This window comes from Mus musculus, chromosome 12, assembly GCF_000001635.26.
Source record: "Mus musculus strain C57BL/6J chromosome 12, GRCm38.p6 C57BL/6J".
In the NCBI taxonomy this organism is placed as follows: domain Eukaryota; kingdom Metazoa; phylum Chordata; class Mammalia; order Rodentia; family Muridae; genus Mus; species Mus musculus.
Genome location: NC_000078.6, coordinates 29,155,611 through 29,180,404, shown reverse-complemented (window position 1 = coordinate 29,180,404; position 24,794 = coordinate 29,155,611). Strand labels below are relative to the sequence as shown.

Here is a 24,794-nt window from a genome sequence, read left to right as displayed (position 1 = left end):
TTGAATTATTACACTAATGGCATTGGGAGGATCGCCTATGGGGGTGGGTGGGAACAAAATCAAAATGCACTGTTACTTAATTTCATACCAAAAGATTACAATTTAATAAAATAAAATAGGAAAAAACCCTATAATATACAGACCATTTCTATACATTTAGCTAGACAGCCCAAAGTAGAAAGAAAGGGTTTGGATTTAGTTCAATTGCAGGCATTTTGTATATGATCTCATACTAGCTACTCGGCCCCTTTAGACTTCAAATTTCTAGTCTATGAAACGAAGAGGAAAAATGCCCTGAAGACTGAATTAAATACTGCATTCACAGCATTTAGTATAAGCATCTAGCCCAGTGTATTGTAAGTACCCACTTTGTGTTGGCTATTTATATTGCCATAATTGTTTGTAGTCTATAAAGACTTGCTACAATATAAGGAGACACTTCCTTCTTGACAAAGCCTCTGTCTCCGAATGCCCAAGAATTATAACCAGCTATGTTCTTACTCATTGTGTGCCCCAATTCCATTTCAGAGACAGATGAAAAACCTGAAGGCCCCTTCTGAGGCAGGATGTCACTGAAGGGTGTTGGTGCTGGGTGTGAATAGCAGAAATGGTGAGCCCCAGGCTCCATCCTTGTCTTCCATGAACACAGAAGATGTGATGTCTCTGAGTGTCTCTTAGTCGGGTCATGGGAGTGAGAGGAGCCAAGGCTAGTGAAGGACTCCTGCTCCGCTGCTCTGTGACTGACAGGCAATAAGGAGAGAAGTTTCCATGACAACACAGCAGGTAGGAATTGTGGTCTCCTTTATAATAGAAGAGGAATCCTGGACTAAATTAAGTAGCCCACACAGAGTCAGAACTTAGTTGGTGGCAGATTTGAGGTTTGAGTCATGAGGCTGGCCTAGTGTTCTGTGGCATCCTCTTTGGTTAAACATGCTTAGCTCTCAGAGTCTCAAGATAACCCTGTGGGTAGAGCCAAGCAGCCATCCAAGTGATTGCAGCACAGAAGATGCCCAAATAAACTATGCTGACCTTTGAGTGGTGAAAAGCAGGTGTGGGCCTTGGATATGACGGGAAGCCTAGGATTGGGTGATCCAGAGCAGGCCTCCTCAGCAAAATAATAATAATAATAATAATAATAATAATAATAATAATAATAATAATAGTAATAATAATAATAATTTTTCAAAAAGAAGCATAGCTTCGGGCTGGTGTGATGGCTCAGTGGGTAAGAGCACCCGACTGCTCTTCCAAAGGTCCAGTGTTCAAGTCCCAGCAACCACATGGTGGCTCACAACCATCCGTAACGAGATCTGACGCCCTCTTCTGGTGTGTCTGAAGACAGCTACAGTGTACTTACATATAATAAATAAATAAATCTTTAAAAAAAAAAAAGAAGAAGCATAGCTTCTTTTTAAAATAAACCAAAAACCACATAGGAATGCCCACACAAATACCAGTACCACTGAATAGGATTCACTTACAATGCTCCCAAGACGGGCAACTTGACCTGGTGGCCTAGATGAAGCCCTGCATGGCTCCATCATAGAAGCCCAGCTTCACGGAGAAAAGATAAGAACTGGTCTCCAAGCGAGTCCCTGGATGCCTAGACAATGAATACAGCATCCAGGGCCTGTGTGCTGGTCAGGGCCAGAGACGAGTGCGTGCACAGCCATCAACTCCTGCACCAGGAGAGCCTTCAGGATGGCGCACTTGGCACAGATCCACCTGACTTCAATGCTGCTGTTCTGACCCTGAGCTTAGAAAGAGGAGGCTCAGCATTAGAAGGGAAGGAATTACCGTTAACCTTCAGACCCACAGCAGAGCTGTCAAAGCCAGAGTGCTCTCCCTAAGATAGAAGAGAACTTCAACCCCCAGGAGCAGAGCAGAGCAGAGTAGGAAGCCCCAGGGGGGCAGCTGAGCAGGCTCCTGCCTCTGCCCCAGACAATGACCCAGGTAGTTAATCTGTTTTCCAAACTCCATTTGTGGGAGTTCCAGTGAGCAATTGTGTTTCTATCGAAGTGACTCATCAGCCTCCTGCACAGCGATAGCGCCCGGGTTTCTCTGCGCCTCCCTCTGCAGACCAGCACTGCCCATGCAATCTCGCCTGTAGGACTGACCTTATTTAGGAGATAGGATCTTGTAACCTAAGTAACAGGAGGGCAGCCTATCTGAACGTGACAGATAACGTATTTTCTGCCAGCTACACCATGAACCAGTTTCCCACCTCATTTTTTTAGATCAAAAAATAAATGAGGAAATGGAAGACCTCAGGAGATTTTATTTATTTATTTATTTATTTATTTATTTATTTATTTATTTATTTATTTATTTATTTGTCATAAGTGGTGGCTAGGTTCCCCTGCATGGGAGCACAGCTCTCTGCTGGGTGCCTTGAGCAGGAAAGGAGCTCTTGAGCAGTAGGCCCTCAGGACATTGACCCAGTTCTAGAGAATTTGGTTCTCTCAGCAGGGCCTCCCTGTAAGTCTTGTTTAATAGCATGCCCCTCTATTGCCGGTGGAAGCATGTCCTTGGGTTTGTCTGAGGGAATTAGATGGCAAATATCTCAAGATCAAACCTCATCTCCCTTTAACACTACTTACTGATAGTCTTACAAACGTCTCTGTTCAGTGAATGACTGCTGGTGGCCTCACTGGGTCTGTCATCAAGTCGTCACCAAGGCAAAGCCCACACTGGAGCAATAATAAGTAGCCGATGGTCTGAATGTGATCTTCCAGAACCTCTCCTAGGACCTTGGGCCCCGGGGTCAATGGAGAGTGTGGTTCCGCCCAGCCTTCCAGCAAAGGAATGGAAGGGTTACAGAGAACTGCAGTGCTCAGGCACCAGTGACGATGGCTGCTTTACAGAAGGCACGTTGGCTCCTTGTTCCCAGCCAAGGCGGGCGGCATTTGTTCTGTGGCAAGTATGCTTACAGAGTGGGGTGGAAGATGGAGCGTTTCCCCTAGAGCGCAGTTGGCAGGAGCCTTCTGTCCTGCGGCTTGGCACCCATGAGGCCCTTGTTTCTCACACCAGCCAGCTTCCTCCAGATGCATAAGCTGGGCCTCTCTGTGTCGTGCAGAACAAGCAGCATCCAACCGGGTCACGGCGAGCTTCTCTCTTGGCCCTCCATCTCTTCTCTCACTTGGAGCAAATGGAGCCGTGGCATATTCTTGTCTTTCTAGCCAAACCCACAGCCTACATGAAGATTGCACCCACAAAGCGAGACTGAAGGTGGTAGCATTTCCTTCCCCCAACACTTGAAGCCTGCAGCCCCAGACTCCTTGGTCACACCCGCTACTGCAGGCACCTGAGCCTCACTGTTTACATCTTTCTAACCCTTCCTCTGTTCTCTTTCTCACCTCTGCACCTCCAACCAGCCAATTGGAATATTCTCTTCCACTCCTCCCTGGTTCCTGAAAGTTTCTTTCCTACCAGGATTCTCTGTAGAAAACAGTGGTTTGGGCTCCATCTTAAGATTCAGCCTGAACTTCATCTTCTGATAAAGCTTACATCCCTTCTTCTGCAGGAGATCACCTATGTGGACCATTGGATCCTTCATTTGGCTCTTTCATAACCTTCTTTAACAGGGTTGTCTGTCATGGGACTCTGTCTCACCCTCTGTCATGTGCTTCTGAGGGGCTCTCAGAGCACAAGGAAGCCCTCTGCCTCCAGTACCTGCCCTGTGGTCAGGCACACACCAACACACAGAAACTGCTGGGTAGATGGCAAGGATTGCTGCAGACCACAAAGGCATATTGGGAAATTCAAATCAAGAATCCAATAGTCATTACACCCTTCCAGTAGAAGCCCTGTGTGTGCCAGAGGGGCAATTGGAAACCCAGAAAGAGACGTCTGAGGTTCATTCCAGGATTCGTGAACTGCAGAGACCTGTCAGGAGAGAGACATGCTCATTTCCTGAAGGGATTCCTACAGGAAATGCACAAGGCATGAGCTGCGCTGGGACCCAGGAAGGCATCTGACTGTCAGAGGCTGAGACTCCACGCCAGCCAGGGCTCCATCTCTAAAGGCTTCTGCTTGCAGTCATTTTTAATTGAGCTTGTGAGTGGTTATTTATCAACATCAGCAATGGGCTGAGCTCTGCTCTCCACTCAAGGAAATGGAGCAGAGAAAAGCACCGTCCGTGAGGTCTGTGAGCACAAGGCTGTCTGATAAATCAGAATAGCTCCAGGCAAGGTGCGCTCTGTGTGAAAATGTGCTTGCCAGGAAGCCATCCTGAGGACAAGAGCTGCTCACCACTTCCCAGAGGGTGGGAGCCCAGTATTCTTCAAGTTCGTGTCCCTAATACTCTTAACGGGACTTCTTAAAGAAGGCTGAATTTTAAAATATCAGCAAGCTTTTTCAAAGAGGCCAGACACTTTAAGAATGTGGCTGTTTGTCAACTGTGTAGGGGGAGCAGGAATTTTGATAATGCAATGCAAAGGGGAGTCTTTAGTAAACAGGCACTGCCATTACAGGGAAACTTGGCAGTGCCACTGGCCATTAGTCATCCCGTTCTGTATAGTCCTGTGCACAATGACTGGGGGAGCACCTGCTTTGTCCTATTTTGTAGACAGTGGAGCCACACCACCGTAGACAGACCTGTCATTTCCTCAAGGTCACACAACTGGTAAAAGGAAAGGTTGGAGCATCCTTGGTTCTCTTAGGAGGCTCTCGTTCTGCCGGGTTCTACTGTACTATGCTGAGAATGCACTTCACTCATCTGTCTGTCTGTCTGTCTGCCTGTCTGTCTATCCATCCATCTATCTGTCTGTCTACTCTGTCCCTGCCCCAGAACACAGAACACAGAACACAGCTACTCCTTACCAAGTTCAGGTATGCAAGGCAAGTTCAGTGGGGGACACACGGATACAAAGCAAGCAGTGGCCGAGCCTCTACTTGTTCACTCGGAGCCACAGAAGACACGCTGAGTATGATTCTGAAAGGTCTGTCTTCTCTTTCACCGCTGAGCAGCCTGTAGGTGGCAAGGCCCCCAGATAGCCACACTTAGGAGAGCACTGCCAGTAGAAGCATTCACTGGCCATGGTGACAGAATGCATGCTGTGTCCTCTATGTCCTCACAGGGAACCAGTGGAAATCCCTTGAGAATACCGGGGTAGCCTGGCTCTGTGACTGTTGAGGTCACCTCCCAGCACATGGTGATCACAGGACTCCAAACTGCTAAGATTGGGACTCTTCGAACAGTAACATGGCCACTCTCAACCCAGTCGAAACAAGGGCGATGACTATGCTGTGGTCAGGGGACACAGAGTGAGCAGGTCCCAGTGTACCCCATGGCTTCTGCCCTACTGCCTATTAGACAAGAAGGACTCAAAAGAATGTGACCCACATCATATAACAGGGTCTGGTGTTGTTCCTTTCTTCTCTATCCTACAGCAGCCATGAAAACCCAGTGTTCCTTTGCTTTAACAATTTTCCACATAAAAAAAGAAGTATTTGTTGCTTGTTTGCTTGTTTGTTCCGAAAAGGGTCTCACTCTAAGGCACAGGCTAGCCCTGAACTCATAGCATTCCTCCTGCTTCAGCTTCCCAAACAAAAGGATCGCAGGCACACCACCACACCTGGCAGCCAGAGTTCATTTTAACCCTGTTAGAATAAAGTGTAAGCGTGTAGATGTTGTTTTCATGGTTGTCAAGGAAACACTCACTACTCAGACAGTCTGAGTTCTCTCTTCACACTTGGAGACAGTGTCCCAAGACACCACTTAACGTTCCTCATGTCCCACCAAAACCAGAACTAAGGAGGGGAGGAGGAGGGCCATGCCGTGCCATTCTCCCTCCACACAGGAAAGGGTTCTTGCTTGTCGCACCATCCTAAGTGTGACTGTGATCTCCACAGTGGGGCTTGAGCAAACATACTCCTTTCTAACCTAAGTGGTCCTCAGGCTTGAGTCTAAGTCTCTCCCACACTCCCCCGTGAAGAAAACATTCAGGCAGCAGAACCGCCCGAGACCCAAGTGATGACTCCAACCTTTTTTTGTAAGTCCGTCATGTCTGCTAAACTCCCCTCTGAAAGACTAAGAGCCAACAAGGTGGGTGCAAAGCAGAGTCTGGAGCCACTGACCTGTGATTCACTGATCCCATGTGGTGATACCAGGAGACCATGGGACAGCAGGAATAAATGTGGCTTTCTTGGGTTTTAGTCAATAGGATACAAAGCAGGAACAAGGGTGCATTCACCTGAGATCCATGCCAGATCCTGCCTTTCAAGCCAGCCAGACCTGTGATCTGCCAGACTTTGTTCTCAAAGAGAAACTGGAAACAGGCACATATACACTTAGCCACCACCTAACCCCTTACTCACTCACTTCTGGGCAACTGGTACTCTGAGTCCACCCCAACAAGCCCCTCCACTAATAGCCCGACATTCTACCAGTCTCTGGGCCTCATTGCATGGGCCTGGCTACCGGGGATGGAACTTTCCCTTGCTCATCCCTCAGGTCCACTACAGGGAAGAGCTCCTGAGACCCTGCGCTGTTCGGGACCCCATAGTGAGTAATCTGCAGGGATCTCATCCAGAGAAAAAGCCATCCCAGACCTGGGCATCACGGTGGAAGCAGCAAAAAGAGAGAAATGCAGGCTGTAGGTAGGGTTTCTGCAGAAGGGCCAGGCAAGGAGCATGGCATTCAGTTCAGAGGAGCTGCAGCTCCTGGGGCAGTTAGTGTGCAGAGTGTGAGGGAGTGTACAGGCAGTACAGCCTCCTACATAACCAGGGTCCACACACCAATGATGCACAGAATATGTTACATTGATAACTAAACTGTCTATTTATAATAACATCATTTATTATTATTATTATTATTATTATTATTATTATTATTATGCAGCTCATTCCTATTATCTGGCACATGCAACTGTCCACAGGCACATGCTGATGGTTTCTATCCCATGTGATGTCAAGTTTTCTCAAGGCTTCTCCTCAGTCTGCTTCACACTGGGCATTAAGGTTATCAGGCTGCATAGGTCGTTGCTCCCAGAGAGAGTGGCTTCCAGTCCCTACATCCACCAGCCCACTCCTTGCTCACTCCGTAGGGCCACGGAGCACAATGTTCTCTCTGTCTCTTTGTCCAAAGTCAACCTTGCCCCTCATCACTGGCGCTTTTCCCTGGACTGCTCTTGGTTGTGGAGCTGTCACGGCATTATGACTCTACTGTCATTTCTCTATATGGACTACCCTGTCTGGGGGAGTACTGGACAGCCAAGGCTTGTGTGGTCTCAGGTACGGTCAGTAGGAGGGGGTTGAGCCAGAAATTTCCATATTTTCAATGATAAAAACAAAAAACAAAACAAAACAAACAAACAAACAAACAAACAAAACCCGAACAAACAAACAAAAACAAAGAACAGTTTCAGAATCCCAGGGACTGATTGTTAAAGGTGCAGCTTCTTGGGCTTTAAAGCAGAAATCTGCTGACCTCTTTGGGTACGTGTCAGGGAATCTATACACACAAAAAGAACAGACCTAGGGGCTGGAGAGATGCCACAGATATTAGGAGTACCTACTGTTCTTATTTCCCAGCACCCACCGGTATCTAACAAGGATCTCTTACTCTGGTTCCAGAGGATCTGATGTCCTCTACTGGTCATGGCACCTACTTGGTGCATGTGTGCTCATACAGCCCTACATATGTCTCCATGAAAAATAAATAAGTAAATATGGTGAATAAAAAGAGCAGGCTCCGCAGATGAGCATCACCCTCCAGTAGGAGAGTGGGGCACTGTGAGGAAGTATCTGTCCAGCCCTAGGAATCAGGGAGTAGGCTAGAGAAGCCCTCCCACAAAAGCTATAGAGCTGGCTGGGATTCTCAGGGAGGGAACAGCCCAGCCCTGGGATTAAGCAGAGAACAACTCAACCAAGTTCTGAAGGACACAGGCCTTTTCTCCATGCCTGGCTCCTGATCTGCCCTCGTGTATAGGACCCTCAGAATGGCAAAGCCATAGATAGCAGTGTGTTCATGGCAGCACAGAATAAAAAGAAGACATGGATGGCTGTCTTCTCTAGTCTTCAGGGAATCCTTTTTAGACACCCCCAAAACCAGTCAAGCTGACTTCTCTTACCAGTGTAACAAATGCGTGTGGGGACACTCCTGGCAGAGGGAAGGAGCTGTTCCACCTGGCTTAAAGCATAAAGACTCCCCAGAGCCTAGCTTCCACATAGGAGGGTTTGATGCCACAGCTGAGCTTACTAAGGTGCCCCAAGCAAAGAAGGACCAGGAGAGCAGCCATGGGCTTGGCACTCTGTCTCAGAGACCAGCCCCGGCAAGCCTACCAGCACTGAGTTCCAGGGCTCACACATTCCCAGGCTGCACAGGGAAGCTCTGTTCCAAACGGGAGCACATAGGAGGCCAGAGCATCTACTCACATCCCTGGGATCCCCGGAGGCCTCCTCTGACCACGAACACAAGCTGGGGTGGGCGTGGCACAAAGGCCAGCATCCTCAGAGGCTCCGGTACACTCCACAAAGACCAAGTGTCTTCTCTACAGCTGACCAGAAGTTTACCTGTCATCCCAAGCATGGGAAATGTGTATGACACATCACATGCTGATCAGACTTCACATAATAGCTGATTCTGGATGAAAACAATCTCACTTTTTCTTAAAAGAAGAAATACTATTAATGTGGACAATGCATATTAGAACAGAATTCTTGGTAAATATTTAGATTGAGTATCTGTGAAAGAAAGAGATCAACTTAGTTATAATTAATCATATATAACTTGTTATTTAGCATGCATCTCACTAGAGAGACACTGGGTGAAAGACCCAGCAAGACTTCAGACTCTAAGCCAAGTTCACATAAAGAAGGAAGCATTCCCTCTCGCCCTGACAATGACAAACACAAGTTGAGTATAGCCACTCTCTCAGGAACCCCCCTCAGAGGGGCCGGTTACGTCAGGGATGGGCTGTAGTTCATTTTGAAACTCAGCACAGCTCACAGCTCAGAGGGGATCAAGGGTCAGGACTGTAATTGCCACAAAACCTCCACAGTCCTTGGGAGGACCACTCGAATGCAGAAGCTTGGAAGCTCTACCCTTGCAGGAGGAAGCACCAATTGGCATCATGGCAGGGCATTGTCATCCTTCTGAGAGAAGGGTCTCATTTAGTAAATACGTGAGTGATGGTTCTGAAAGGAAATGCAGCCAGTCACCAGCAAAAAGACTCTACAGCCATTCACATGCATAGAAGAAGACCAGAAGCCTACAGGTGCTGACCACTGAGGAGAGAGAAATGCAGCCCTTGCTCCACAGAGAGGGCTTGGGACATGGGTTCCTACCCAAGTGTAGTTGCTGGCTCAGGAGATGGTGAGAGGGTAGAAACTGGTTTCTTTTGGGAACTGCAGTCCTAGGCCTGGAGGATACCTACACACATCATCTCCATACATCCTTGGCTTGTTCCTTATGCCCTTCACCACCCTGTAGCCCTCTCCAATGTTCTGTTGCACACAGCCCTGCAGCCTCCCTTAGGGTCTCTCCAAGCCCTAGCATGTTGAAACACATGAGCCTCTGGGGACATTTCACATTCAAACCAGAGGAAGAGCTAGGAGATCCCACTGGGAGTAAAGCACCTACTTATTATAATAAATGTGAGGACCAGAAGGTCAGAGTCCCAAAACCTATGTAGATTCAAGGAGGGGTAGCTCACATGGGAGGCCAGTGATTGGCAAACAGAAAGGGAACCCCTGTAGCAAGCTAAGACTAGCCAAATCAGTAAGCTCTGAGGTCAACTGAGTGATGTAATGGAGGAAGACATCTGGTGTCAGCCTGTGGTCTCTACATGCATTCATATACGTGCACACACACATGCATGTGCATATGTACAAACACAGATATGGGCATACATACATACATACATACTGCACCCATATACATCAATCAATCAATCAATCAATCAATCAATAAGCAAAACAATAAAACCCACAGCATCACCCAAACCCCCTGCCTCACAGAAACATCCCAAATAATATTTGACCAAAATATCTGCAGAACAGCTCCACTGGCTAATGTGTAGGTGTGCACAGCTCCCTGCCTCAGATTCGCACCAGCCTCTGATCCCTGTATTTTCACCAACAACCAATATGTGATTTATGTCTGATGTAGTCCTCTGCTGGCAGATTCCTCCTGTGATACATTGTGGTCACCCACTGGCATAGAACTCCAGGGCCATGCGGCTGCACTGTCCCACTTTTCCCAGAAAAACCTTACCTCCTATATGTGAGCCAAAAGAAGCCCCTCCCCGAAGCTGTCCCTGTCAGGTGTTCTGACCACCAGAAGAGTGACTAAGGCAGATGACTTGGCAAATAGCAAGTAAAGGGGGATTGCCCATCCCAATAGTGGGAGGCCTCATCCAGACAGTCCATTTCTTCTCTTAGTGACACAAAACCACAGACTAGGTAGCCCTATAAAGAAAAGAGGTTCAACTTCTGGAGGTGAAAGATCCAGGGTCATCTGGTGACAGCTTCTCGCTGGCAAAGTCTCAAGGAGGCACAATGTTGGATGGTGAGGAACTGAGAGCTTATGCGTATCTTCTGGTCTCTCTCCCCTTTCCTATAAAACTACCAGGACTCAATATAGGCATCAACCTGATGATGACCTAGTCCCAACACTCCCAGGGCTGCAATGTTACACCACCATGAAGTGAATTCCACTTCCCATACCTCAGAGTAGAAAATAAATTCCAAGACAAATTTAAGATGCAAATCATGGCACAATTGAAGGCCTACACAGAACAAAGTCATAGGTCCCTGAAATAAGAGGAATTCCACAGCAGATGACCTGACCTGGCCCACAGCCCTGGCCCTTCTGCCAGGCCATTCAGAGCACTCTGGACTTGCCCATCTGTATACACATTTCTAGAATAAATCTCTTTCCAGATGCAGAGGCTTTCCAACCCAATCAAACTTTGTTAGGTTATAAACATCATAAACTGAAAATCTGTGATACACACCTGACTTACTGACCATTTATATCTTAGCCTCTCCCGTCCTAATCCTAACACTCACCTCAGCCTACAGTTGGGGAAAGTCACAACGTTGGTGGTGTAAGAAGAAGTTGACAGTTCAAGTTGTGTGCAGAGAGAAAAAGGAAGAACCAACATTGGTATGGGAACACTTTCATACCATCTCAAGCCCAGAGCCCATCAAGTTGACCCTCCCAAGCCAAGGATGAACCACATGCCTAAGCACACATCCTACCCATCCTGTTTCTCTGGAATACTCCCTATAACGCCCCATGATTCCCCAAGTACCAACAGTTCGGTGACCACAGCATGAGCACGTGTGTAGTTTGGAGAATAATGAAAATAGGCTACCTTGCTGTGTCTGACTTAGTGCTCTTCCTGGCCATTGCTGTACCCGTCTGGACTCCCAACCTTCCTCCTCTGCACCCCAACCTAGTCTTGTTCCTATTTCCAGAAGAAATGACAGGAATATGCTTGAGGCTTTTGTCCTCCATTTCTGTGCAGAGGTAGCCAAGTTCTGAGCACAAGAGATTCACGGTCAGTGGTTCTCAACTTTCCTAATGCCGCAACCCTCTAATATAGTTCCTCATGGTGACCTCCAACCATAAAATTATGTTGTTGCTATTTCACAAATGTAATTTTGCTACTGTTATAAATCATAATCTAAATATCTGATATGCAGAATATCTAATATGCAACCACTGTGAAAGGGCCATTCAGTCCTCAAGGGGGTCATGACCCACAGGTTGTGAACCACTGTTCTAGATGAAATCCAACATGAGAAGGATCAGGAGAGAGCACCCCAAGCAAGACATCTGGGACCCCCCCAAACTGCTTCCATGGATGTGGAAGAGATACCTGCCATACAGGTGAAGCTCATGAGGCATCAGTAGGCTCTGCTGCAATAGTATTTCCATCTCATCCCCCAGCTGAAAACATCTTCATACAGTCTTCTTGCCTTGAAAACCTAGTGGTCCATTAAGGCAGACCCTTGCTGGTGTGGAGAATGTAGGTAGTGTGATGGATGCCTGTCAGTGTGTCAGCTTTCGAGTCCCTGAGGAATGAGACTCAAAAAGATGTGATAATTAGTTCTGTGCCTGAAGACATTTAAAACCTGGTGCATTTGAGCTCAGAAAAGCAAGCACGTAGCAACAGTGGTGAGAGACCAGGGAAGATAGCACCTGAGTATGGCAGGTGATGCTTGTCATGGACATCTGCTGTTTCTCCTCCTTGCTGGCCCACCTTACCACAGAGCTGATGGAGAGAGCTGGCACTCCATGCTCCTCTAGAGAGGGCGCCTGGAGAGCTGTGAATACCTGCCGCCAAGTAAGAGAACGGGGAGGTGTGAACATCTAGGAAAAGATTTGGCTCAACAGCACAAGAGCGATGAAGCTCGGAAACAGCTCCAGCTGTCCCCAGTGCCAATGGCTGAAGTCCTAGTGGGTGTCCTCCAGAGGGACAAGAGATAAAGGGACAGATTGTACTTAGAAGACCCACAGAAGACTGTGGATTTTATTACCACATCCTTAGCTTCTTCCTGATTCTCTGTGGAAAAGCCCAGGTCACCTCTCTTTTTGGAAACTGTCTGCTCTGACCCAGAACTTCACAGGCAATTTCTCTTTCCAGGCCACATGGCCCCACTCTAGAGCCACACTGCTGGGCAAACCAGAATCACAGTGGGGAATATGGTATAAAGAGATAAATTACTTGAATATCACCTAGGCTCTGGGCAAGAACAAGCCACCCACCCAGCTCAAGGAATGTCCAACCTTCAGAGAGGCACCCACCAGCTAATTCAGCCACACTCATCCCTATGAGACCATATTTGCACAATGTACACAGCAAAGCCATCCTGAATTCTATCCAGTGACCCAAGTCACCTTCCCAAGTCAGCCCAGGCTTCTGGTTCTACCTTTATTTACACTGATATCATTTTATAGAAACCAAATCAGACCAAATAAAAAGTTAACAACAAAAGTTGCTGTCCAAACACTTACACTCAAATTATGGACCTGGAGTTTAATCTGGAATATAGTAAGAGAAACAAACCACTCTACTACTCTAGACCTCAGTTTCCCCAACTGTGAAATAAAGTGATATAGGGTTTGTTGTAAGGTGAAAGGAGCTTATGTATTGAACCATGAAGCACAGTGCAGGTATACATGCCTGCATAGTGTCAGGGTACTCAGCCCACATCTCCTGACAGCAGGGACCAACCTTAGAATCCCTGCTTGTGCCCTAGGACAGGGTCATTCATGGTATCTGGCCACCACTAATCCTGCTTTATTAGCATTTTGGCCATTTTTTCCATGCTCGAACCATTTTGTAAGGAATAAGGCTACAGGAACAGCTACATTGTTCTATGTACTCACAGAATTGATTCTGTCCCTTTCTCGTTGAAATGACTATTGTGTTAAGAGTTCTTTTGTCAGCATCCTACTCTTTGGCACTTTAGCAAAGTCACCATGATGGTATGCATGTGCTGTGTGCATGTGTGCATATGTATACATGAGTATGCATATATGTGAATTGTGTGCATGTGTGTACATCTGTGTTTGTGTACACATGTGTGCATATGTGTTCAGACCTGCTCAGCGCATTAATTCTAACTCTAAATAAGCTCTGAAAACTAAAACCTCAAAGGCATTTTATCACCTTGTAATTTTTCTTATGGCAACTACTGAGGTCCACAGGGAAGTGTGGCTTGTCCCTAGCAGCAAGCAGTACAGCCTGCAAGGCTTGCCTGGGTAACATGAATATCAGCAACAGAAGTAATTGGCACTGAGTGGCACCAACAAAAACAGCAGTCACAATCCTAATGATGCCAAAGTAATTGGATTGAAGCATGAAGTTATTAGACAGAAAAAAAAATGCCAACAGCTCTCACTGACCAGAGCAGAGTTCTACCAGTCTCCTCTCTGGCACGCTCTGCAGAGGGCAGTCTAGGAAAACATACAACCCAGAGGCATCTGCCCAGGACTGAAACTCTACCTCTATGGCTTACTAAGAATGTAACTTTGAACGTGTCTGCACTCTGATCCTGGTCCCTGCTTGAAACCTGGGGTTTGGAAGGCCCCATGAGGCTAGTGTACACTTGATATTTAACAGTAGACATTACCCAGATTAGAGCCTGGTACATAGTAAATACTGATGATTGTTCTCTTGCTGATGTGGGGAGATGAATCAGAAACAAAGTTGCACTTGTTGCTTTATGCCCCAAAGAAGATGAAGGTCTTCTAATATCTGTAGAAAACAAAGAAGAGACAGGGCTATGATCAGAGCATCTTCTATAGGTGGGTGTATGTGAAAGAGATGTAGGGGGAGGGAGAGAGGTAGACAGCAAACAGACAGACAGACAGACAGACAGACAGACAGCAAGAAAGAGAGAGAGAGAGAGAGAGAGAGAGAGTCAAAAGGTGGACAGTCTTGCAGAGCTCTGATACTAGGTGTATTACTTAGGCTTGAAAGTTAATTTCGCCATTAACCAAATGATAACCATAGGTAGCCAGTCAGTGTGTATGAATGCATTTTCTCTGAGGATTGTGGAAGGATTGGTATATTTGCATATGGGCACTATCTAGATTATATCTTAAGTTCTCAGTATTAGTCATCCATGTAGACCCAGGTCATCACAGTAAGACCTCTGCCTGTGTGTGTACATATTACAGAAACTCAGCCCATGGACTTATGCATGAGGACTGCAGGTTTCGCACTGCTGCAGAATATTAGAGTCATTCCGGAGTCAGCTAGAGCAGTTGCTATGTGTACGGAGCCTTATGGGAAAGGCTTGCCAAGCTCTTTTGTAAAGCTGTCACACTTTCCATGTTTATCCATGGGTGACTTGGGATGCTAACATGCAGCCCTGGAGAGACTGCTACCTAGGCCAGGGGCCACTAAGGGGATGGTTGGTTTATTTCTCATTGCTGGGATAAAATACCCTGACAAAAACAATGTAAGAGGGAAGGGGTTGATCTGGGCTTAAAGTTCCAGGTGGATACAGTCCACCACATTGGGAAAGCCATGACAACAGGTCGGAGGCAGGGCATGAAGCCTGTAGGCAGAAGCAGGAAGCTGGCTGCTCAGCTTGCATCTACACTCTGGAAGTAGGAATGCATGTGTAGACGCCTGGTGCTCAGCTAGCTTTCTATATGCTTATGCAGTCCAGAGTCAAAAATTACAGAATGGTAACCCCCCCAACACACCCACACACTTTCAGGTTGGGTCTTCCTACATCAATTAAGGCAATCCCCAAACATGAACATGCGCCAACCTTACATAGATGGTCTTTCATGAAGACCTGCTTTCCAGTAGTGTCTTCATGGTTGTTGACACTACTGTGGCTAAGCTAAGGCCAACCACGAGATACAACTCTTAGTGTTTCAGACACACTCCCACTGATGACTTGGGTAACAAGAACACCAGCTCTCAAAACCCTCCTGTCTTTCAGTCTCTGGAATGAGTAACTGAAGCTTGGGTCCTTAGGCATTGCTAATTAGTGAGCTTAATTATCACATTAACACTTGCCACTGGGATTTTCTTCACTTTTAGTCATCTTTTGTGCTGTTATTCCAATTAATTGTGTTGGAAGACCATGAGCCTGAGCTTCAAAGAATAACGTGATGATTTTTTGAAGTATGGTGTTTGATCACAGGATTGCCTCAGACAGGTCAGCATCTGGAAGGGAGAGCTGGGATATTATGCAGTCCTTTATGTTTATAAGAACTGGCAATAGAGACCTAGTGTATCTACAAGTAAATGTGTACATACATACACACAAACATACATACATACATACATACACACATACATACATACACACACATACATACATACATACACACATACATACATACATACACACACATGCATACATACATAAATACACACACATACATACACACACACATACATACATACATACATACACACACATACATACATACATACACACATACATACACACACATACATACATACATACATACATACATACATACATACATACATACATACATACACACATACACACATACATACATACATACATACATCTGTAGAATATCTGTAGAAAACAAAGAGGAGACAGGGTTTATGATCAGAGCAACCTCTACAGGTAGGTGAATGTGAAAGAGATGTGGGAGGAGGGAGAGAGAGGGAGAGAAGATTGGGGAAGGAGAGGGGAGAGGGAGAGGTAGACAGACAGACACACACACATACAGAGAGAGAGAGAGAGAGAGAGAGAGAGAGAGAGATGTTCTTATCTGACATCTTAGATATCTATCAGAGGGTTTTTTTTTATTTATATTCGTTTGCTTGGTCCCATACACACCATCAACACATACTAAAACATAGCCTTTCACTGTTTCTCTTTCCCCCAAATCCTAAAGTTGAGACTTTTCCTGATGTCTTCTTGAAGCTCCCTCATGGAACCAGGCGGCCATTTTGACAACATATATACAATGTTGCAGCCATGGGTCACACCAGGACTCTCAGTCTTCCTTTTGCATGGTTGGCAACTGCTATTTTTCCTCTGTCTGTGATAAGACATCAAGAGAAAAGTAAGTTAAGGAGGTTTGTTTCGGCTTACCTTCAAGGGTGCAGTCCATCATGGTGGGGAGTCATGGCAACAGGAGCTTGAGGCAAAAATGTCATGTCAGGGAGCAGAGAGATGAATGCTGGTACTCAGCTCACTTCTACTTACATACACAGTTCAAGACCCCAACCCAAGAAATGTTGCCTGCATTCCAGGTGTTTCCACTTCATCTATCCTAATCAAAATCCTCTCACAGACATGCCTAGAGGCCAAACCAGTCTTGACAATTCCACCTAGATGTGTCTGAAGGCTTCTCCCTGAAGTGATTCGGGCAACTTGACATCTAATGTTAACCATCACAACAGCCACCCTTCCACTGGAGAACCTTCCAGCTCTGAAGATCTCACCCCATGGAAGGGATCATCTGTAAGTCCCCAGCACCAGCCAGCAAGACTGACTAACAGGTCCCCATGAGTCTCCAGTGCTGGCCTGAATAAGCTGAGGCACAGCCTCCTACATGGGGAAGAGACAAGGCAGGACGAAGTCTGACACTGGGAGCTAAGCAACTCAACACTTTCTTTCCCAAATCACAATACTTGACAGCAAGGGTGATTATTAGTAATCGCCTCTGGGAAGTAGGTACAAAAGAGGCCTGGACTGGAGGAAAGGTCACCCTACGTGTAGGAAACGAGCAAGCCCAGACCCATAGGAGAAATCTCAGATCCAAATCCCAAAGCCACCTTCACCTGATTTGGACCCCTGCACCTCCCAGTGCTTTCCCAATGAGCCATGAGAGGACTTCCCTGGCACCTGGCATTCATCTCCTTCCCTCAGAACCTGGTTTATTTGAGGTCAACAGTGAATTGCATTAATTATACAGATCCCCCTCACTGTAAAAACTGAGGTGACACTTGGATCGCTTCACAGCTGAGAACTCTCAAAGTAGTCAAAATGGCATGGGGAAAGGTGAAGAAATGTGAGGGGAGAGAGTGATATTAATACACAAATTCATCTTAAGATCAACGGCAATAAGTTGCCAAGATTTGATCTTTTTAAGTCTATCAACATAATTTCATATTACCTAATCTAATTGTCTCTTTGTGAACTGAAGTTCTCAGACATCATCTACTTGGGGGAGGATCCTCTCTAGAGGTGACATCAGCTCTAGGGGTGGCATTGGCCTTAGGATGATATCACCCCTGGGGGTATCAGAGGCCCTGGAAAGACATCACCCCAGGGGTTGAGGTACCAGCTTTGGGCAGGAAATTACTTCTAGGTTGATACTGGCTCCTGGGACCATCACCTCTCCAGGAAACACAGCCATGGGAAGGTATGTCCTTTGGAAGTGATTCACACTCACACACATGAAGGCAATGACTCAGCCAGACAAGAAAAATGCTAGAAAAGGAAAGAGATGAAAAGGAAAGTAAGAGCAAACATTTAAAAGACACTGAGGAGCCTAAGTGTTGGTAGATGAAGGCCAGGTGGGAGCAACTAGCTGGACATGCTGGGGAGGGGCCTACAGTGCTGAAAAGCTCATAGTGACCTTAGGCCAGCAGTGAGGAAGGGTCTGATGCTGAGAAGCGATGTAACCCGTGTTACAAGAGGCAGAAATGTCAATGTAGAGAGAACCACAGTCCAGCCCTGGTCCCGACTGGATATAAGCCCGGTATAGAGAACACAGTGCAAGGAGTGTCTAGATCACAATAGCTTTGGAGCAAAGGGGTTTAGATGACGGGATGGGTCAGGGGGCAAGGGTGAAGGGACCCAAGGTATACCAGCACATCTCTGGTTTCTGTTTGAAGAACTGGGAGTCGGTGGTACCCTGTTGGCTAGCTATGCTAAGCACTGTAACTTTGGACGCGGATTATCTATCTATGCATGTCGCAGCATGTGCTACCCTCCAAGTCTGATAGCTTATTAATCACTCTGAATCCTATCTCCCTAGGGATAAAATTACAAGCTCCATTGTGGGGACAAGATTGAGATGGCAAATAGAAAGGTGACAAATACTTCCTGCCATGCAACAGACACCTGAGAAAAGTTGTCAGCCTCGGGTTCCAGTGGAACCGGCAGCTTACAGAGGGCTGGCCCACACCTGTACACAGCATGTTGCCTGCTGCCAGAGTCAGAGCTGCTTGGTGGGAGGCCAGGAGAGGTCCCTGAGAGTAGGGCAAACCCAGGGCACATTCAACAAAGACAGGCTTAATGGGCCTGCCTACTCCTGTTTGGTGAGGGGTTGAGTCCCTTCCCCTCCCCCAGAGAGCAGTTGCAAAAGAAAGAGAGGGGGTTATGTGACACTCAGCTTAAAGATGGCTCTAGGGACAGAGTCTCACACAGCAAAATGTCAAAATACAAGTCCTGTGTCATAGTGGAAAAACTAAGAAAAAAAAAAAGTAAAACAAAACAAACAGAACTCTGAAAATCAGTCCAGAGTCTGTAAGATCTAGGTGAGAAGCCCTTGTCTCCACTCTGTCACCAAATAGTCTCTACTGGACTCCTGAGTGTCCCTAAGCATCAGCAGGTGCAGCAGAGAGCACCTGTACAACCGAGATGTCTGGCCTAAGTCAGGCTCAGCCTCCATTATGCAGCTGCCTGGCAGGTCCAGCAGAATTCAGGTGCTAGAGGATGGTTGGCCCCAAAGGCAGCGGATCAAGGTTTAACCAGAGTAAGTGGAGGGTGTCCTGTAAAGGCTGAGGGAACCACAGCAGTGTGTGGTAGGGAAACAACTATCAACCATGCTTGCACCCTTAGGGACCTGTTAGTTCAGGGGAGCTGCCCCCCCACCAGAGCCCCCAGGGATACCCCACTGGGAGGAGAGCTCCCAGCAAGAGGTGGGCTCTGCAAGCCCTGGGGCTCCAGACAACAGCTGCCAGTGATCAGATTTCACCCTAGCCCAGGAACCTTCCAGCTCTCAGGGGACATTGTGTCACCTCTCCTGCCTGGGTTCCAAAGGCAGGTTTGCTTGCCCAAGGTTTTGCTAAGTTGAGATGCCTTTGTTCCCATCGAAGATTTCTACATAGAATCCCAAGAACAAAATATTAAATATGTCCTAAATCCTAAGAGCTCTGTTAGCCAACTCCCACAATTTTCTCTCTTGAGAAAGTTCCCACACAGAGGATTTCAAAAGATCTTTTACATGTGTGTGAATGTGTGTGACTATATACATGTATGTGCACATATGTACATGTGAATGGGTGAACATGTATGTGTGCATGTGCACTATACATGAATGTGCGCATGTATGGGTGAACATGCATTGTGCATGCATGTACATGTGTATGAGGGAGGATACATGCACATGTGTGTTTGAAAGATACACATGTACATGTGTATGTGTGGATACAAATGCATATATTGTGATATGTAAATGTATATATGTATATCTGTGTATGTGAGTGTATATATGTGTGTGAGCATGTGTGTGGGTGTACATGCAGCTGTGCATGGGTGTACATAAACATGTGCATGCTTGTATGAGGGTGTATATGTACATATGTGTACGCACATGTATAAGAGTGTACATGTACATGTGTTTTGTGTATATGGATACACATGTAGATACGCATGGGTACATATGTACATGTGTGCCCATTTGTGTAAATGTGAATGTACATGTGGAGAGTACATGTGCATATACATGTATATGTGTATGTGAAGGGCAGAGGAGAAGGCACATGTACACGGAGGGGTTAGTGGAGAGCCTCAAATGTCTTTCTTCAGAAGCCCCTTTGTCAAGTAAGTTACTCTGTCTGGTCAGTCAATGGTATTCTCCTGTCTCCACTTCCCCAGCTCCAGGATTACAAGTATATACTACCACACCAGAGAATTCACTGCAGTGGAGATAGGATGTACCATGTAAGCCAAGGCTCTAGTCATATAAATGACTGTGAGCAGAGTCCTCTGCAAGGCCCTAACTCTGTGAGCCATTTTAATCTGTCCAGAGATACAAGACCCAAAGGGCAGGAACTTAAAGTCTACTGCTTTGATGCCTGAACCCAGGAGGGCCATAGACTTTCAGGGATACCTTAGATTCTCTGACCAGTATGGAAGTCCAAAGGGTGTAAAAATCTGGGACCAGGGATCATCTTTCTTTATCTATACACACAGCAACATAGAGCCCTGCAGAGAAAGGCAACCAAGCAGACTCCAATCAGGATGAGAGGGAAACAGAAGAGCTTGGAAGCCATCTGTCCAGGAGTTTCCTACCATCCACTCCACTCTCCAGCTCTGAGTAGCCTGCATTTGCTGCCACTGGGGAATCCATTCATGCTCACGTTGACTCCAGCCATCTTTTCTCAAGGCGTTTCCCAGCCATGAAAGAACTGCTGCATGGACAGCATACGTAGTGATGTCAGACTGAAAACCACCATGTATTCAGCATGGAGCGCCACATGCAGCAGGCCAGTGAGTTCCACAATCCTGTGCCCTTCACTCCCATCCACTCTTGCATCCAAGGAGTCTTAGCATGATGACTACACCTCCCCAGGTCAGAATCCAGGTTTCAAATCCAGACTAGCTCATCCTCAAGGCTATGCTCTTAACTGCCAATAGCAGCAATGTCCATTGGCAGGTAGGAGGCCCAGATGCAAAGCTTGACTCTAGACACTTTCCTTCTCCTTGGAGGTAAAGTGGATTGCAGGCTACAGACCTCAAGCTCTCCTTGACTCTCCACTGAGTATTAACTGACAGGGCCATTCAACATACACATAGTTAGAGTGTGTATTAAGCAGGGTTCTCTAGAAGACCAGACTGATAGAATGAAACACATACACACACGCACACGCACACGCACACGTACACGTATATATATATATATATATGGGATTTACTATAGTAGCCTACAGGTTGTGGTTCAGCAAGTCCAACAATGGCTGTCTACTAAGGACAAGTCCAAGAATCTAATAGTTATTCAATCCATGAGACTGGATATCTCAGCTGGTTCTCAGTATATGATGGAATCCCAAGGAAGTAGTCTATAATGCCAGTGAAGGAATGGACTTGCCAACTAGAGCAAGGGCAAGCAGGCAAAGAGCAAAATCTTCCTTCCTCCATGTCCTTTATATAGGTTTCTGGCACAAGGTGTGGCCCAGATTAAGGTGTACCTTCCCAGCTTGAAAGATTTGGATTAAAAGTGGGACTTTCCACTTCAAGTAATTGGAGAAAAAAATCTTTCACAGGAGTACACAACCTCTTGGGTTTTAGTTCATTTCAGAGGTGGCCAAGTTGGCAATCAAGAATAGCCATCACAGAGCTGTGTCCAGTCTTTATCACCAGGGTTCAGGACCCCCCCCCCCCCCGCCAGAACAAGTTTGCAAATGCTTTCAGTAAAGCTGGAAGGAGCCAGTAGGTGGTAAGAAATCCTGGAGATTCAGGTCTGAGGCTGAAGGGGCCTCTTCAGGATCCACCTCCCAGAATCCCACAGTCAGAGGAATATCTGAGTGACCTCCATCATTTCCTGCTGAGGCCTAGCCACCACTACCCTGGGTAGGGTGACATTGGCAGCTCCACCAGCATCCGCCGGGACCCTCTGAAGGTGCTTCCCCCATCTGCTGACAAAAGTTCCTTCACTGCTGCCCTTCACATCCCTGTGCACACACCTTCCATCTGCCAAAGCATGTCGTGATCGGCCAGGAGAGGCTTCCCATTCCCACGGTGACACCCTCGGTGACATTCCCAAAAAGCTGCAGAAGTGATCACTCAGACAACTTCCTCCATCCTGTCAATATTTTCAATAAACAGCCCTTTGCTTGAGTGCTCTCAGGAACATGATTAACATAATTCCCTTCCCTTCCTCCAAATTTGATGTTTACAAGGCTATTCTGGTGAGAGCAGAATGCAGGCTGACTGGGGCCTGTGTTGAACCCATATTCCTGTTGACTCTTAATATTAGCGCTGCTGGGGCAGGAGCTGCAGAGTCAGGAACACTTACCCTCGCTTCGCCACTTCTCAGGGGCATTTTGTTGAGAAATTCAGGTATCTCCTGGAGGGAAAGGAGCCTATAGGGCCTGGGGAACCTCTAAGCTGAGCCAGCGTCTATGGTGGGGACAGGCTATTTATTTTCCAAATGTCAGTTCGTATTTTACCTCTTCTGAGAAGCGGTCCCGGGCTCTTCCTTCCACTCTTTACCAGTGGAGTTGAGTCCTTCTCTGGATCCCGTTAGAATTCTTATTTGTGTTACTATGCTCATAATATTGTTCAGATATAAAGAGAGGGCTGGAGAGACAGCTCAGGCAGTCATGTGATTGCCTTAGGTCAGGGTTTAAATATGAAACCCTATCCCCATAGGCTCGCGTGTTTGAACCCTTGGTCACTGTGACGCTGTTTGGGGAGCTTATGGAACCTATAGGAGGTGAAGACTTGCTGGAGGAAGTCTACCTCTGGAGGCAGGGTTTGAGGTTTGATTGACCTGACTCACCTCCTGTGTCCTTTGTCTGCTTGCTGATCTCATCTGCCTGACTGCCATGGCAGCCTCACACTGCTGCTGCCAGGTCTCCCCCGCCCTGATGGATTGTATGTAACCTCTCTGGAACTACAGGCCAAAATAAGCCCTTTCCTCTTTAACTTGCTGCTCTGGTTTGAATGGCAAGGACCCCTATAGCCTCATATGTGAAAATACTTAGTCCCAACTAGGTAGAACCATTTGGAAAGGATTAGGAGGTATGCCCTTACTGCAAGAGGCAGTCACTAGGGTAGGCTTGGAGGTTTCAGAAGCTCACACCATTCCCAGTGTCAATCTGCCTCTTGCTTGTGCCTCTTGCGCTCACTCAGGAATTTCTGCTCTCATGCCTTTGATCTGCCATTATAGACTCTAACCCTCTGAACCCTTAAGTCCAATTAAATGCTTTCCTATATAAGTTGCCTTGGTCATGGTGTTTTACTACAGCAACAGAGAAGTCATTAAGACACCAGTGATGCACCAAGACCTGAGGCCAATTTCCAGAATCCATGTAACAAAGAGCTGGGTGTGGTGATCCATATTTGTCACCCCAGCACAGGAAAATGTAGTCAGGAAGATCCCTGGGAGTCACTGGCCAGTGAGACTAGCCTACTGAAAGAGTTCCAGGCCAGAGAGAGACTCGGTTTTTTTTTTGGGGGGGGGGAGGTACATCAAGTCTAAAATATAACACCCTAGATTGTCTCTGGATGCCATACATATGTACACATGTAAGTATAGACATACTCATGAATGTACTAGCACACACAAGAACATTCACACTAAGTAAATGTGCTAATCTACTTGCTTCTGATACTCACTTCTTACCCACAGGCTAAGAACAAGTTATTATAGTCCTAGCTCTCAACTGCAGTGGATACCTCTGAAGGTCTGGTTTTGGTCACTTTCCGCAGTTCTAGTGTCTGCGTCCACCATGCTTCCCTGGCCTTCTGGATAGGCTGGGCCTGATGGCTTCTCTAACACAGAGCACATCAACAGTGAGCGGATTTTGTAGCTTAACATTTTGTGTTTCTCACCCATATGCTGTCCCTCCAAACCCTCCAAGGGAAAGCCATCATCTTGGGTCAGCTTTGAGGCAGTCACATAGCAGAGCAGCATGTTGATGTGAGCAAACAGACAGCACATAAGGTCTTGAAATGGTCTTCTATCATTCTAACCCAAAAGACCCAGCTGAGCAGCCTGCGAGTCGCTGGGCCTCTGATGGCCCTCTGACTCTGTCCCTTTATGCAATGTCTCAGCTTTCAATGAAAATCACATCTTTTGGTGGAAACAAGACCCAACTTTTGGGACTTTTCACTTGTCAGGCTAACAGCATGTGTTACATATGGTCCTCTCTCATAATGCTAGGCAGTGTTCACTTCCATCCAATTCTTGAGCAGTAAGCAGGACCCTGAAGATGCAGGGCTGCTGAGCCAGGGTGTTGGTAGGTTACACATGCTTAGTGCATCTTGAGCTTACAGGATTTTCATCTTATGGTACATCTAGCAAGATGTAACTCTACTAAGGTGAAGGAAGACTCAACTGGAATGCATGTGTTTTATGAGCCTAAGCTCTGGGGTGATTTGTTACACAGCTGTACTCACTAAATAACAAGTGTTCGCTGCTGCTGTGAACATGGAGCTCTGCAAGCTGCAAAGGGAGAACACACCAGCATCTTTTGAAACACAAATGAGATCATTTTAAAACAAATGATCTCTGCCTCTAATTACTTTCAGGCCATATGATTTGGCGATCCTGAGACTAATCTTGGCTGAATATCACCAGGTTTGAACCCAAGTCTGTCACAGGTGGACTCAAAGACCCCAAAAAGTATATTAAGTTCTCATAGTCCTTT

General features: G+C 46.6%; 1 long non-coding RNA gene across 1 annotated transcript in view; it reads right to left on the bottom strand.

The window, feature by feature from the left end:
• The window catches only part of Gm31333 (predicted gene, 31333), a 57,840-nt gene that overhangs the window by 19,364 nt on the left and 13,682 nt on the right, over positions 1 to 24,794 (bottom strand). The window contains exons 2-3 of the long non-coding RNA NR_154987.1: positions 16,558 to 16,603; positions 14,089 to 14,213 (exon numbers count right to left, since the gene is read on the bottom strand). This is a non-coding gene — a long non-coding RNA (predicted gene, 31333). The remainder of the gene's footprint in view (positions 1 to 14,088; positions 14,214 to 16,557; positions 16,604 to 24,794) is intronic.